This window comes from Meriones unguiculatus, chromosome 5, assembly GCF_030254825.1.
Source record: "Meriones unguiculatus strain TT.TT164.6M chromosome 5, Bangor_MerUng_6.1, whole genome shotgun sequence".
Classification (NCBI taxonomy): Eukaryota; Metazoa; Chordata; class Mammalia; order Rodentia; family Muridae; genus Meriones; species Meriones unguiculatus.
Window position 1 is genome coordinate 121,051,414 of NC_083353.1, and position 15,682 is coordinate 121,067,095.

The following is a 15,682-nucleotide window of genomic DNA, read 5'->3' on the forward strand; positions in this document are numbered from 1 at the left end:
GTGCTCATGCACATGTTTGCACATCTGTGTGGAGGCCAGATGACTTTCTCTTATTGCTCTCGACTTTAGTCATTTCTAAGGTGTGTGTGTGCGTGTGTGCTCATGCACATGTTTGCACATCTGTGTGGAGGCCAGATGACTTTCTCTTATTGCTCTCGACTTTAGTCATTTCTAAGGTGTGTGTGTGTGTGTGTGTGTGTGTGTGTGTGCAAGCTCACACCACAGCATGTGTATGGAGGGCAGAGGACACTATTTTGGCATCAGTTTTCTCCTTGCGTCTTTCAGTGAGTTCCAGGGATCTAACGTTCTCCACTGAGCCATTCTGCCAGCCCATCCTTCTTTATTTTTTATTTTTATTTTTTTAGCCCCAGAGCTCATAACCTGGCTAGACCCCTTGGCCAGGGAGCTCCTGGGATCCTCTTGTTCCTACCTGCTCAGAGCTAGGATTTTAGGTGAGCGTCTCTACACCTGGATTTTTTTACACATTTTACATGCTGGGATTTGAACTCAGGTCTCCAAGGCTGCATGGCAACACTTTGCCCACCCTGCCTCTCTCCTCTTCCCTTTCTTTTTCCGTTTTAAGCACTAGAGCAATAAATGTCTTCACATACATGTTTTTGCCACGGTTTGTGCACACGAGAGGCTGGGGACTGTTAATATTTTTAAATTGTGTTAATTCCAGTGAGAATTTTCTTTCTTTTTTAAAAAAAATAAATTTGTCAGTTTTCACTTTTTATAGTTCTGAGGATACACACACACACACACACCGTTTTTTTTTTTTTTTGGGGGGGGTCTCCTTTCCAGAACTTTTATCGAGAAATTTCAAGCTGGGTTTGGGGGTGTAATCCCAGCACTGGGGTAGTATAGGCAGGAGGAGCAGAAGTTCAAGATCTTCCTTGGTCACATACTGAATTTGAGCTACCATGGGCTCCACAAGATCCTGTCTTAAAACATAAGCGAAAGAGAAAAGGGAAAAGAAGGAAAATAAATGTAAGTGCTGGCTAATTTATATCAACTTGACAGCAACTAGCGTCATCTGAGAGGAGGAGCCTCAAATGAGAAAATGCCTCCTTAAGATCCAGCTGTAGGGCATTTTCTCTTTCTTTCTTTCTTGTTTTCTCTGGGAGGCCCTGACTATGCTGGACCTCACTCTGTAGACCAGGCTGACCTCGAACTCAGAGACCCACCTGCCTCTTCCTCTTGAGTGCTGGGATTACAGGTGTGCCACCACACCCAGCATGATGTAGAACGTTTTCTTAATTAGTGATTGGCGGAGGAGGGCCCAGCCAGTGGTGGGTAGCGCCATCCCGGGGTTGATAGTCCTGGGTTTTATAAGAAAACAGGCAAGCCAGTAAGCAGCACCCCTCCATGCCCTCTGTATCAGCTCCTCCAGGTTCCTGCCCTGCTTGAGTTCCTGTCCTGACTTCCTTTAATGATGAACAGTGATGCAGAAGTATAAACCAAGTAAAACCTGACTCTGTAGTAAAACTACATGGCCATTTGGGATCCATATCAACATTTTGCTATACCAATCAATTGTTTTTTGGGGGGTGCATTTCAGGAGGAGTTAAAGACATTAGAACAGTAATATCTTGAATGCTTAAAGGTTAAAGAATTATTATTGTTTGCAGGCTTTTAAGCTTCATTTATTATTTTTTTATTACTTTTTATTTTTATTTTTATTTTTACTTATTATTTTTATTTTATCTAATGTGTGTGTGTGTGTGTGTGTGTGTGTGTGTGTGCGTGCCCTTGTGTATGTGTGGATGTCAGAGGACCCCTTGTGAAAGTTGCTTCTTTCTTTTCCCTGGATTGAACTTAAATCATCTGGCTTGGCGGGAAACCATCTTTATCCACTGAGCAATCTCACCTGCCCCCAGTCTGGCAATTTTCTTTATGAATTCTAGGTTTTGTATCTTCTTTACAAAAACTTTTCCCGTCCTAGTATTCTGTTAAAAGTTCCATTTTCTCCTAGTGCCTTGATAGTTCTATTTTTAATTTTAAAAATCCAAATGAAATTATATTACATGTAGGAGTTGATAAAACTTAATTGCTTGCAATGAGACACTAGCTGTCTCGAAGCTAGAGGCTCTCTTCAGAACTGTGTGCTGTAGCTTTTGATTGAAATTGTTTCTAAAATATAGAGGAAATGGGGAGCATGCAGGGAGCAGGAAGGAAAAAAGCAGGGGTAGAAGCCAGTGCTATAGTCGTGTGTGTGTGTGTGTGTGTGTGTGTGTTTTAAGATTTCCTTATTCTATGTGTACGTGTGCCTAGAAGTATATGTGTATACAGTGTGTGTGCATGATGCCCAAGGTGGCCAGAACAGGATGTTGGATTCCCTGGAACTGGAGTTACAGGCAACTCTGAGCTGCCATGTGGGTGCTGGGAACTGAAAGCAGGTTCTCTGCAAGAGCAGCCAGTGCTCTTAACTACTGAGCATCTCTCCAGCCCCCAGGACTAGAGGGTTGGAGAGAAGATTCTAAAGGTCTTACCAAGAGGATTGTTTGTTTGGAGACAGGAGCTAATAAAGCCCAGGCTGACATCACATTAGCTATGGAGGTGAGGCTGACTTGAACTCCCAATCCTCGTGGATTCAGCCTTCAAGTGCTGGGTTACAGGTGTGTGCTACCCTATCTACCCATCACTAAAACTCTTCTCCAGCAACTGGAAGAGGTTATTACTATTTTTTTTTACAAGAAACAGTATAAAAGGCAAATTTTCATTTATTATATCTGAATTTAAGTAGCATGGGAAGGTGATGGAGTGCTTGGGAATTAGATGGGCAGTTTGGGAATCTTTTCGGTGGGTTTGCAGGTGGGTGCAGTGGGAGGGGAGAAGAGCAGACAGCAGTACAGATGGTCTTGGTTATACCCTGTTGGTTTATTTCTGAGGCAGGGGTGGGCTACCTTGACAAAGAAGGAAAACCTAGGGTGCATGAGAAAGAAGAGAACAACTGGATACATCGTTCTTTTGGGCATTCACCTAGAATACCCCATTCAGAGATAGAGATGGAGCCCAGTTGGTAAAACGCTTGCTTAGAAGCAAGCAGAACTTATATGACATTCTTGGTTTGATCCCCAACACCGAAGAAACCAAAACGATGGGGACATGCCTGTAATCCCAGCACTTGGAGGGTGGAGGCAGTTCAAGACTATCTTTGGCTCCATAGGGAGTTGGAGGCTAGCCTGGGGTAAATGAGACCCTATCTAAAGCAAACCTTATTCAGCCTCAGAATGTTAGTGATAGTTAGAGAGCTAGTTGTAGCAGTTTGAATGAGAATGACCCCCATAGGCTCATATATTTGAGTGTTTGGGTACACAGATGGTAGGCTGGTTAGCAAGGATTAGGGGGTGTGGCCTTGTTGAAGGAGGTGTGTCAGTAGAGATGGGCTTCGAGGTATCAAAAGTCCAGACCAGGTGCTGTCTGTCTTGTTTCCTTCTCTCTGCATCCTTTTTTTCCCAATCAGATGTAAACTCTTCAGCTGCTGCTTCAATGTCATGGCTTCCTGCCTGTTGCTATGCTTCTTGCCATGATGGTCATGGATTCACCCTCTGAGACTAATCAAGTGCCCGATTATAAGTTGCCTTGGTCATGGTGTCTCTTCACAGCAATAGAACAGTAACTAAGACAATTAGGCTACATCAGAGTCAGGGGAAGGAATTGCTTTAAGGATATCTTGGGGAGCTATGAGCAAGAACACTTTAAAACGTCATTGTAACAAAGTAGCAAGTGCTTTTTATTATGATGGTGATGTAAGGAAAAAGGAAGAGAATATAGTTTTGACTCTGGAAGGAATGGTTGGTGGTATCAGGAGAACCGCATATGCTAGGGGTTGGTGCACAGCAGGCCTCTGTACTCAAAGTGCAGTATTATGCCAAATGCTCACCTGTACTTCTGGGTGTTCACTGAAGAGGGATGAAGGCATCAGTCTGTACAAAGACCATCCATCCGAAGGTGAACGGGTGAACAACCATGAACCATCCACACTTGGAGTAATAGTCCTCAGAGGAAAGGCGTCCAGGAGGATGAAGCCCGAGACACACCCAATGGCAGGGCTGAGTCCCAGGGGACCCTCACAGGGAAAGGTGTGTGCCACCACTGCCTGCCAACGCAAGCTTTCTAATACAGATCAGATTCTAGAAAATGCTGAACGTGAAGGGAGGGGAAACAGCAAAGTGGCAAAGATGTGGACACAGTCATTGTTTTATGGGGGTTAAACAGTATTTAATCGCATGTCGCGACTCCAATACAGCTGTTAGAAGCAGTGATGTCAGGGAGTAACTATCTATTGTGGGAAGCACCATCTTTTCTCAAGGATTCAAAACCAAAAACTAAAATTTTAGGCTAGCATGAGCAACTTATGTTCAATCTACAATTCAATTTAGGAGTATTCGGTTTCCTGGGTATAGTGGCATGCATTTGTAACCCCAGCATGTGGGACGTATCAGCTATACGGTCAGGAGTTCAAGGTCATCCTCAGTAACATAGGGAGAGAAAGGTCTGGACTACATGAGACCCTGCTTCAAAAATCCTATTTGGGGGCCAGAAATGGTGGTGCAGGACTTTAATTCTAATCCTGGGGAATCAGGCCGATTTCTGTGATTCTGGGGCTGGACCTCGGTCTCCATAGTGAATTCCAGATCATAGACCTAGTCAGAAGAAAAATATAAGCTGTTTTCAAATGCACTGCATCCCCTGAAGGAGGATAAGTGGCATTATAGAATTGTCTCCCCAAAGGGAAACGAGAGAAGCTATCATCAATAAAACCCTGGCGTACAGAGGCCTCAGCTAAGGACAGAGCTCAGAGTGCGCAAATGCTTTCATCTGGAGATGCAAACTTTTCCAAACACTGCCTAACAAAACCTCTCCCACGAGAGAGATACAACCACTGGTTGTTTTATAGCTGACAAATTGGAACCTGAAAGGGCCCAGGAAGCCTGGCCAAGGTTACCTGGTGTGGCAGCTGCTGACTTAGGGGTGAGGCCAAAGAATTCTGTCTCTTGGTCTTGCCCTGATGAACTCCAATCAGCAAAGAGAGCTCTGGCCTCCTCCTAGATCTGAAAGAGGGAAGAAAATCCATGGCTTAATGGGTTTGCTTTGAGTTTGAGATGGTATTGGAGGCCTGACTGATAACGGGAGTCCTGGAGCCAAGGCTAGCCCATCCCGTTTCATCCCACTTGCCTGCTACGTTGGATGAGGTTGTTAGTCTGGGGCTGATAGGATAAATGACTACAGCCTGATTGTTTCTTGGTAAATTGAGTCAGGTATTTTTTTATTGTTACTATTAGTTTTTAGTTAGTATACAAAGCAATGGGTTCCTGTGGCATTTTTATAAATGTATATCATTGTGCTTTGTTCACAGCTGCCCCCAGTACCCTCTGTATCCCACCTTCCTTTTTCTGCTGTAATCGCTACCCCCAAATAGTCCCACTGCAGCTTTCCTGTCATGTATTTGTCAATACAGATTCCACATATGACAGAAAGCAAGTGATATTTGTCTTCCTTTGTTGCCCATGACCCTCTCCCTTCCCCTTTCTCCACTTATACCTCTTGCTCCCCCACATACTACTTTCTACTTTTATGTCTTGTCCTCTCTCTCTCTCTCTCTCTCTCTCTCACACACACACACACACACACACACACACACTTGCAGATAAGGACTTTCACGGGTTTGTTTGTCTGTTTTCCAAGTCTTATAGTTTGGAGGTGAGAGTCTCATACTCTCTAAGCTCTGTGGGGACTCTGGGAAGCTCAGTCCGGCTACGCTGATTCTGCAATAAATATTTACTCTCCTGGATCCAGTGAGGAAGGACTGTTAGAATTAAGGCAGCAATAAGTGGGGCACATGGCTTAACCCTGGGGAGACCCACCCCTGACATCTGAGGAATGCTGTGGATTTCACACGTGGCAGGAGCTCCTCTTGGCCTGCCGGCTTTGTCTCTCAAGTGTCAGGTTCCGTCGTTAGGAGCCGTCTTTAGTGGGTGACACACGCTGAGATAGTCTGTCCGGTAGGGGACACATTTATTGTGACTTCTGTTGTGGCTCTCACGATGCTTGGCTTATCTGGGTGTCATGCTTATGGCAGGCCCCCTCACCTTAAATTCAGACAGCAGAGGGAAGGCCAAGTCCTTAGGGAGGTCAACATGGCCGTCAGGAAGGAGCTGGGCATAGTGGTTCATGCCTGTAACTTTGCCACTTGGGATACCGAGGCAGGAGGATTGCCGTGAGTTTGAGGCTTAGGCTGGGCTACATAGTAAATTCTAAGATAGAAAGACTACAGAATGAGATCTTGCCTCATAAAATGAATACCATCCCCCAACACACACCTATAAATAAACCTAATTAAACTCAGCGGTTCACCAGTGGCGATGATAATAATAAATAAGCCAGAAAACACGAATCTGGAGTGATAGGGAAGAGATGACTCATCAAAAGAAGGTAATGGGTTGAATATGGCTATATATATATATATATATATATATGAGAATATTTCATAATGAAGCCACTTATTTTGTATAATTAATATCCATCAACTTTTCTTTTATGAGACAAAGTCAGTCTATATAGCCATGGCTGTTCTGGAACTCACTATGTAGACCAGGCTGGCCTCGAACTCACAGAGATCCTCTTGCCTCTGGAGTGATGCTATTAAAAGCATGTACCTCCACACCTTGCCTGATATCCATCAATGTGAACCTCAAAACAAGTGAAGAGAAAACAAGACAAGCACTCCGGCCGGCATCAGCCCTTCTTGTACACAGAGGGGCTTTTGGATTCCAGTGTGACTGGATGCACTAATCTGATCACCAGAAAACTAGAATAAATGGTGGAGGACTGCAGAAACCATAGTGAGAAGCTAGCCGCTTCACCTTGGGGCAGGACACAGGAAAGCACAAACAAGGACGCAAAAGACAGATACAGAGCTCTCCAGAACCCCAAAACTCAAGACTTTATCAGTTTTCTTTACTGACGTTCAGTCTCGGAGGTTATAACTATTTGTTCCACAAACAGACCTGGAGCTGCATACTCCACCTGTATGTACCACCTACATACTCTACCTGCATTCTTCACCTGCATACTCCATCTGCACTCTCCCCCAGGCCCTTGGATACAGAATTGTGTCCTTACAAAGGGTAATGGATTATGCCCCATGACCTTTGCCTAGCAAAGCAGAGAATAACACTGTGTATTTAGAAAACAGTTCCATTAAAAAAAACAAGGAAGGCTTAAATAATTTGAACAGAAGATGTAAGCTCCAAGAATTTCGGAGAACCAATGACAAGGAGTGGCTCTTTCTCCATAAACCCCAGCAAACGAAGCATCAGTTACATTAGCATGACATGGTTATTAGTTTTAAACCAAGAACAGCGCACACACATGTTGTTGTCTGAAGACACAGATGTCTGCCTCACCCTTTAATTATTGTCAGCTTCCCTGTGTGACACTATGTATTTTAGCTCAGTTAATGCAGCCTGTACTCATTGGGGTGGGGAGACTGGCACCGGCTTTCCTGGGTTTGGTGACTGGAGGTGACATGTTTGAGGCGGGAGGAAGGAAAGACACAGAGTCGGGATGCCCACGACCCTTTATTTTCTTTTCAGCTTTCCAGAGGACAAGCCTCATTTTGCCAGCTTCTCCCCACACCCTCTCCCCTGCTTCTCATGTGTGAAAATAAAGGTCCAAGAGGAATCAGTTTAATGGAGTCAGAATGGAGGGCGGAGCTGCCTGGGAATGTACTGCACATTTAAAATAAAACAAAATGAAATGCCTCTTGGTTGCCAGAACAGGAAATTTCTGCCCAACTGGAAGGGCTGGTTGCTGAACAGGAGTCCTCCGGGGCCCCTTCTGGAAAGGGTGGAGGCATGGCTGGGAGATGGCTCCTGGGGTATTCACACCTTCTACAGACATGCTGGGGACTGAGCCAGGCACCAGGGGGCTCAGGGAAGTGAGATGGGCCTGACCCCCTGCCAGGGATTAGGTCAGATTGTGACCACCTGCCAGCAGGATCATCTTTGTCTCCAGATACTGTGGGCCCAACAGGTCAAGGGCAATTGAATGGAGCAGCTTGGCTAGAATCGAATCAGCCCAGAGTTAGTTCCAAGCTGTGTGAGCACGACCCCTCCCCCCTTGCTGGCATAAGACCTCAGACATGCTGGACGGACAGATGGATGGATGGACAAACGGACAACATCGTCCATCTCCTTTTACAGATAACAACATACGGTTTTGATACTGTTAGCTATTTTTGATTTTTTTTTTTCCTCCAAATGCATAAATAAAAAGCAACTTCCCACCCCGGCCTGGAACCTCTCCCACAGTCAGATCCAAGGCAATTTATTAAATGCTAAAACTGGGGGTAACGTTGAATCACACCTGCGTTCCTTTGCCCACCGAGTCTCAAACGTTTCCATAAACCGAGCATACTTGTTCAGTTGTTTTCTTAGTGAAGGACTGGCTGTTTCCTGTCATTACTCTACTCACCCTTCACAGTGAAGGGATGCACGTAGAAGTTCATGGCTGGGTAAGCTTTGCCTCGAGGAGGCAGCAGGCTAGTTATAATGAAGACGGAGATGATGTCCTGGGATTCCGTCCAGGCAGTGGCTCTGTTCTCTATGATGGGGAGGCCAGGGCAGGTTCTAGGTATTGTTGTGCCGGGGGATTGTGCTGGTGGAAGCAATGCGGTGGCTCCACCTTCTGCTATCCTTCCCTACTGCTGTGTGGTTGCTGAGGAATTGAACTCAGAGACTCATTTTGCTGACTTCTCCCCCCCTGCCTCCACATCCCAAGTGCTGGTGTTACAGGTGTACACCAACAAACCTACCAACTCAGAATTTCTCCTGATGGGGCAGGAGTACTTGGCAGAGCAGGCCGGAGGGGCCACCTGGTCCTGGTCAGTGCAACTCTGTTTTCTGTTTCTAACTAGGTCTCCTTCCCTACGATCTGTCTGAGTGGTCTTTGACTCTCATAAAGGCTGGATGGCAGACATAGCCGATCAGGCACCCACTGTGCTGGAGAGTTGAACTAGGGGAGGTGAGGGAGGCTTGTGCATTCCCATCCTTATGGCAGACTGTTTCAGATGGGACAGAAAGTCTTCCAGGGGACTGGCTGGAAGACTACCTCAAACCCTGATTGCAGCCAGTGTGGTCCGGTCTGGAACAGGTGGCAGCAGCCATCTAAGCTCCTCCTTGCTCATGGCTCCCTGACTGGCTCTCTTTGTGCTCTGATTGCCTAGCAATGAGGTTTTCCCACTGTGACCTGTGACGCCTTGGAAAGTGAATAGCTCGGGTTGAGGCGTCTGCAGAAAAGGGATCAGATAATAGTTTGAGAGGCTGATTGAGCAAGATGGTTTCTTTTTAATCCCAGACAAGGTGTTGCCTGTGGGAAATTCGGCAGTCATTTCACCCGGCTTACAACTGTGCACTCAACTTCTGCTGGGGGCACTGGTTTCCAACCTTCAGAGTACGAAAAGAAGGGGTGGAGCTGAGAAGTTACCACAGGCGAGGGAGGGAGATGGATCTGTGGATGAGAGAGCAAGCACCCTTGTGCCTGTGAACCCAGCTTGGAGCACTGGGGGTGGGGCGGAGTCAGACCTCTAGAGCTTGCTGAGCAGCCAGCCTAGCTAAAGTGGCAAGCTCCCAGGTCAGTGAGAGACAAGGGGCAGAGTGAAAGAAGAGTCCTCCAATGTGACTGAGTCCACATACTTCTACCTGCCCACACACAATACACCACGCACACACTTGAGCAAAGAGAGAAGGGGTTAAATAAAAGGAAGTTATCACAAGGCGGGTGGAGGATCCCCAGCCCCTTCAGGGCTCACGTTTTAGTTGAGTGTCAGCAGGTACAGTGTAGCTGCAGAGTGTCAGCGTGTACAGTGTAACTGCAAAGAGCATCAGCACGTACAGTGTAACCCCAGGGTGTTAGCATGTACTGCGTCACTGCAAACAGCCGGGAAGGCTGCTCCTCCAAAGCCAGGAGTGAATTCTGAATAACCTTTTCCTCTGATTTTCGTCAAGAATTGCCTTTAAAATTGCACTTATTTATTGTCATTGCTTGGCCCCTTAAGGTAGGGTCTGACTTGCAGCCAGGCTGGCCTTGAACACGACCACAATCCTCCTGCTTTGTGTTAAGAGTGCTGGGTTACAGGTTAAGGGCATGGAGGCAGTTAGGAGGAGAATTGGGAGGAGCTTAGAGAAGAAAGGGGAAAGTGATATAATTATATTTAAATAAAAAATTTAAGGAAAAAACACAGGAGAAGAGGTATTCTGTAGAGATGAAGATAAAAATGCCTCTCTTCTAAAACTTGCTTTTTAATGAGTGCTTGAAGCTAAATTCATCTGCGTTAAATTCAAAGCAGATACAACGCTCGCCTTAGAAATTAGAGCTTGCTTGAACACGTAGTTGTTTAGAAATAGAGAGGAGCAAAGCCGTTACTGCCTGAGGAAATCTGGCATTACTATGGAGGTGCCATTTGAATTGGTGCAGGCTGCATTATTATTATTTTTTAATTTATCAATTAATGACTTGAGAGACAAGGTCTCACTGTGTAGCCCTGGATGGTCTGAAATTCACTGTGTAGACCAGGCTGACAGCAAACCCGTAGAGATCTGCCTGCCTCTGCTTCCTGGGTGCTGGGATTAAAAGGGTATGGTACCACACCTTGCAGGCTGAGCTTTCTAAGCTCAGGGAGCAGCCTGCAGACTCATTCAGGGAGTGGATTCACAGTTGTTGGCTTCCAAGTGATGGTAGTGGAAGTCGTGAGGTATTTGAAGCCCATCACAGGGCTGCCGCAGAGAAGAAAGATCAGGGATACTGTCCACTCTCCATCAGTCCCTCATCCCCCAACCCCCTTCCTTTCACTTACCACTTCCCTCCACTGCTAACAACTTCCTGAAATGGCCAGCCGGATGTGCTCTCTTCAAAAGCTCTTTGCTGGCTTTTACTCAGGGAATTCTGTTTTGTAGCCAAAGACAAGGGCTGGCTTCTGTTCCCTGAGCCTCTTTCCATCCAAGCATCACCAAGGAATCTGGAGATGTGAAATCCCTTCTAATCTCTCCATGAGCCTGGGTTACACAGTCTTACATTTCATCTTCATAGTGAGATCATGGTTCAGCTGCTCCCAAAAAACCCTGCCACTAGGATTGGCTTGAGTGGGAACTGTGATGACATTCCATTTTCTATTTTGTCATTCAGTGTGAAATGGATACATCCAGGAAACATGGAAATGATGTCTTCAAGTCCCTGGAAAGAAAGGGAAGGAGAATTCCATGGCTGGGCATTTCTGGAGAAATTAAGGAAGCAACAGTGAAATTTTCAGACTAGAATTTATTCAATATAACTTCTTTGTTGTACCTACAGCCCCTGAAGATATGCTCAAATGGATTAGGCCACACATAACAAAGAATCAAAACCAACAGTATTTTAAACAAGATAGAAATTTGTTTTCCCTTCATCTGAAAGAAAAGAAAGCAGCCTGGGGCTGGTGCAACCAATCAACTACTTAGAGCTCCAGACTTTAGAAGTCTTAACACTGTTATCTATGTGGGTTCCATCACTAGCCATTAAGCCCACATTCTAAGCTCCAGAGAGAAGGAAGACAATGGAGAGGGAGAATGGCACCTAGCCACTGTCTTGGAGAAATTTCTTGGAAGCGTGTGTGTGTTGGTTAGAATTCTGACAGTGTCATTTCTTCAGGCAAGAGGAGAAACCACAGATGATCCAGTGGGCCACTGCAGCCTCTCTTACAATTGTCAAGAGCAAGTGCCCAGACAGTTGAAATGCCTTTTTTTTTCTCCTACATAGTCCATATCAATGGTAGGTCCCCAAGCAGAGTCCCTCACCAGTTCCAAAGGTCTAATTGTTAGGATCTGATTCTCAGTTCTTGCGTGAATGCCAAGGAAAGGTGAGCACACCCATATTTGTTGTCACCCTGGTCCTCCAGGTTATTTGTGGCCATCTACACAAATGGATCTCACCTCTCATGATTTCATCCGCATAGTGTCCACTCATTGCAGGCAGAGCATGAATGCCAAGGCCCTTTTAAAAGGACTTTCTCTGGTTCCCTAAACATAGGAAACAGCCTGTAGCTGAATCTTACCCAAGAGGTATCTGGCATACTCTCTGATGATAGTTACCATGCACTTCCTCTGTAACTTACATAGCACAAGTGTGGCAGCTGAGGAAAGGAGGAGAAAGAGGATCAGGAAGAAGCCAATCCGGAAGGAATGGGGAGTGAAGAGGAAAGAGGAAAGGGCTGGAACAGGCTAGCTCTGTACAAACATCCAATGGTCCTGCTTCTATTCAGGACCCTTCCTAGTCTGTGGACACTGTCCCCTCCTACTGTCCTCATGTCCTCATTCCCTGCTAGTCACCACCCTTGAGTCCAGTTAAGCATTACTGTGACCAAGCTTCTCCTTCTTCACCGAATTGAAAGCAACATCTTCTACTGTCTCTTTGGACATCCACAAGACAACTGCTACATTTAAGCAATGAGGAATATTATGTAGGTTCTCTCTCTCTCTCCACTTGTCTCTCCCTCCCTCTATTTCTCCCTCCCTCCTTCCATCTCTCCCTCCCTCCTTCTTCCCCTTCCTCCTTCTCCCCCCTCTGAGACCAGCCTGGGCTACAGAGTGAATCAAGTTTTTTTTAAGAAAAGGCAATACACAGGCAATGGTGGAAACCATCTCCTCCCGGTCCAATCAGAAAAGGAAAGGAGTGGGCATTAGATCCCATGGAACTAAGGTTATAAGGGTGGGAAGGAGAAATACCCAGATCTCTTGCTTTCCAACCTCTAATCTTCCTGCCTGTGCCTTCTGCTGCCCATCCTCACTGTAGCCCAGACTCTTAACCTGCAGGGCCAGGGTAACTCAGGCCAAAGCTCTCAAGGCCAAGGTGTGGAAGAATGGAAAGTGGCCCTAGGGGGGAGGCAAATACAAAATTTAAAAAGCAGTTCCCAGAAGTTTATCTTTTGAATCCCGAGGCAGATAACACACACAGAGCTCCAGTCAATGGCAGTAAGAGAAGATGGTGTGGACAGATAAAGTGATTTCCTTGATTGAGGATCATGTTAGGAAGCAGAGGAGAATGGAGGGGGTTAGGACCACTCGGTAGATATTCATTTGATTAAAAAGTTTTTTGTTTTTTTTTTTCTCCCCAAGAGCTGCTGGCAAGTCCTGAATGTGGTGCGTAGGTTTGAAATCCTCAGATCAGATGTATCTGTCAATCAGGACATCCTTCCCCTCTCCCTTCCCTACTTCCTTCCTTGCAGCAAATATTAGCTGAATCCTTTGCATGCACGAGGCAGTACACCTTCAATCACCTGCTCTTGGAAGGTTTGGCTTTCTCCTCCCAGTGCCTCATTCTCTGTATTCCGTGAAATAGTCTTTCCAGGTCCTTTCGGAGCACGGTGACATTTCTTTGTTGCTTGTTTCCTGGTTCCTGCAGCTCTTACTGCCTACAATGAAAGAAAGGAGATGAGAATTCTGAAGGAACAAGACACAAGGACAGGAGAGTGGCAGGAAAGACTGGGATTGCGGAAGTCCCAAAAGAGAAAAGAAAGGATGCAGGCAACAGGGAAGCAGGATCTCTGAGACACCGAGTCAGGGCCCCTGTCTCTTGTCCTCTCTCTTTTCACAACGAGCCAGAACAGACACAGAGGTAAGAGAACCTCAGACATGGTGATGGAGACAGAGTCTTCACTCAGCTTCCCTGACCCCCTTTGGGATTTACACCAGGAAGTTAGCATCGTACAATATCTGTTTTTATAGTCCCCGGAGCCTGGTAGCATAGGCCTACACTCCAAGCCAGTAGAGAGGCTGAAGCATGAGGATCAACATTTCAAAGCCAGCCTGGACTTTACCAAGTGAGCTCAAGGCTTTCTTAGTGAGACCCTGTCTCCTCACACCACCCTCCCAGAAGTAAAAAGAGGGCTAAAGGAGCTAGAGAGAGGGCTCAGTCAATAAGGTACCCTCTGCACAAGCATCTAAATTCTCCAGCACCTGTATGAAAAGCTGGGAGCCACAGCACACACCCGTAAACCCAGTCCTGGGCAGTCTGTGAAAAGACGGTGGGTCCCCAAGGCCTGCCTTCAAGCTCATCTAGAGGAACCAGTGAACTCCAGGTTCAGCGACACACCCCCAAGCAATAAGATGAAGATTGAAAAAGACCCACTGGTGATCTGCAGCCTCTCTACACACGTGAGATCGTGCACGCCTGACACGAACACAAACATGTATGCATACATCCCACACCTATCCACTTCCTCCCTCTCGAAATCCAAACGAGAGGGCGGGGAGTGTAATTCAGTGGCAGACAACTTGCCCGGTAAACATGAGGTCCAGGCTCAGACCCTACTTCACCCCCATCTTGCCCCCAAAAGTCATACAGCAGCGGGAGTAGGGGAGCAACACAGGGAGACTAAGGGACACTTGACCAGAATTTCTGACTACTTATCTTGCCCAATCGCTTCCCTCACCCTGTCTGGGGGCATGACTCTCCTTCTGCCAGTGGTCAGGAACCTATTTCACCATTTCTCGGGGGACCCGTTTTTCAGTCTGCTTCGCCTCTGACCCTTGGAGTCACCACTCCTAATGGGTGGCACACGTGTCTAACCTCTCTGTGTGACATTGCTCCATACCCCTGTTGGAACTGCTGTGTGCGACACAGCGCCTGTCACTGCATTCCCAGCTTCTCTCCCCTCCCTCATAGGTCTCCTGACAGCAACAAAATCCTCACCGTGCCTGGTCCCCTCTCACAGTATGGCGTGGGTGTTGAAGTTGGCTTCTGCTGCTGCCTGTGACCGGATGTCCGGTCAGCCATGGAAACCATCTGGGCCCTAGATGGTTTCCTGTTTGTAAAATGTGAATGATACATAGTTCCATTTTTTTTTTTTTTTTTTTTTTTTTTTGCAGGACTTGGGCAGATTAAGTGAGAATCTGTGTAAAACGCTGGGAGACAGGCGGACACACGTCCGCCTCTGAAACAGTGCGCTTTTCGTATTAACGTGCTTGGTCGTTAGCATTTGTACGAACAAGCATTACTACTAGGTATTCATATCAGTATGACTTTGGAGCCCGGGTGCTGATTTTGTTTCTTTGTCACTCTCTGTGCTTGGTCACATGACCTAACAGGTCAACTCTTATGTGCAAATGAAGCCTCATGTTCCCCCGAGGAAGAGATGAGAGCAGGTCCCGAGCCTGTTATGAGCTCCTTCTGGGTCTTTCTCGCAGTCAGAGAACCAAGAAATGCTGGAATTAGAGGCTCTTTGAGATAGTTTAACTCAACTGGAGAATCAACAGATTGAGAAAAAAAAGAATCTTAAAGGTCAGGTTCACATCAGTGATCTTGCTACCCAGTTACAGTTTGTCGTGCTATGTGTTTTCCTCCCTTCATTCTATCTATCTATCTATCTATCTATCTATCTATCTATCTATCTATCTATCTATCTTCTATCTATCTATCTATCACCTCTTCACCCACCCATATGTATGCCGTCTACCTTGTCTACCTTTCCATGTATCTATCCATTCATACTTATATACGAGTGGATAGATTGATGGATATATTTATACACACATCATCTTTCTAGTTATCTAAGTATCATGTTTAACCATACAGCTGTTTTCATCACTGCATCAGTCACCTTTTTTCACGGCTATGACCAAAGAACCTGGCAAGAAGCAATTTC

At 46.1% G+C, this 15,682-nt stretch overlaps 1 long non-coding RNA gene across 1 annotated transcript; it reads right to left on the reverse strand.

The window, feature by feature from the left end:
- Nucleotides 1-8,318: 8,318 nt before the first annotated feature.
- On the reverse strand, nt 8,319-13,445 carry LOC132654108 (uncharacterized). Its single transcript, XR_009591791.1, has 2 exons — nt 13,316-13,445; nt 8,319-11,238 (listed from the first exon to the last, which is right to left on the reverse strand). It is a non-coding gene; the product is annotated as an uncharacterized LOC132654108 (long non-coding RNA).
- Between the last annotated feature and the right edge of the window lie 2,237 nt (nt 13,446-15,682).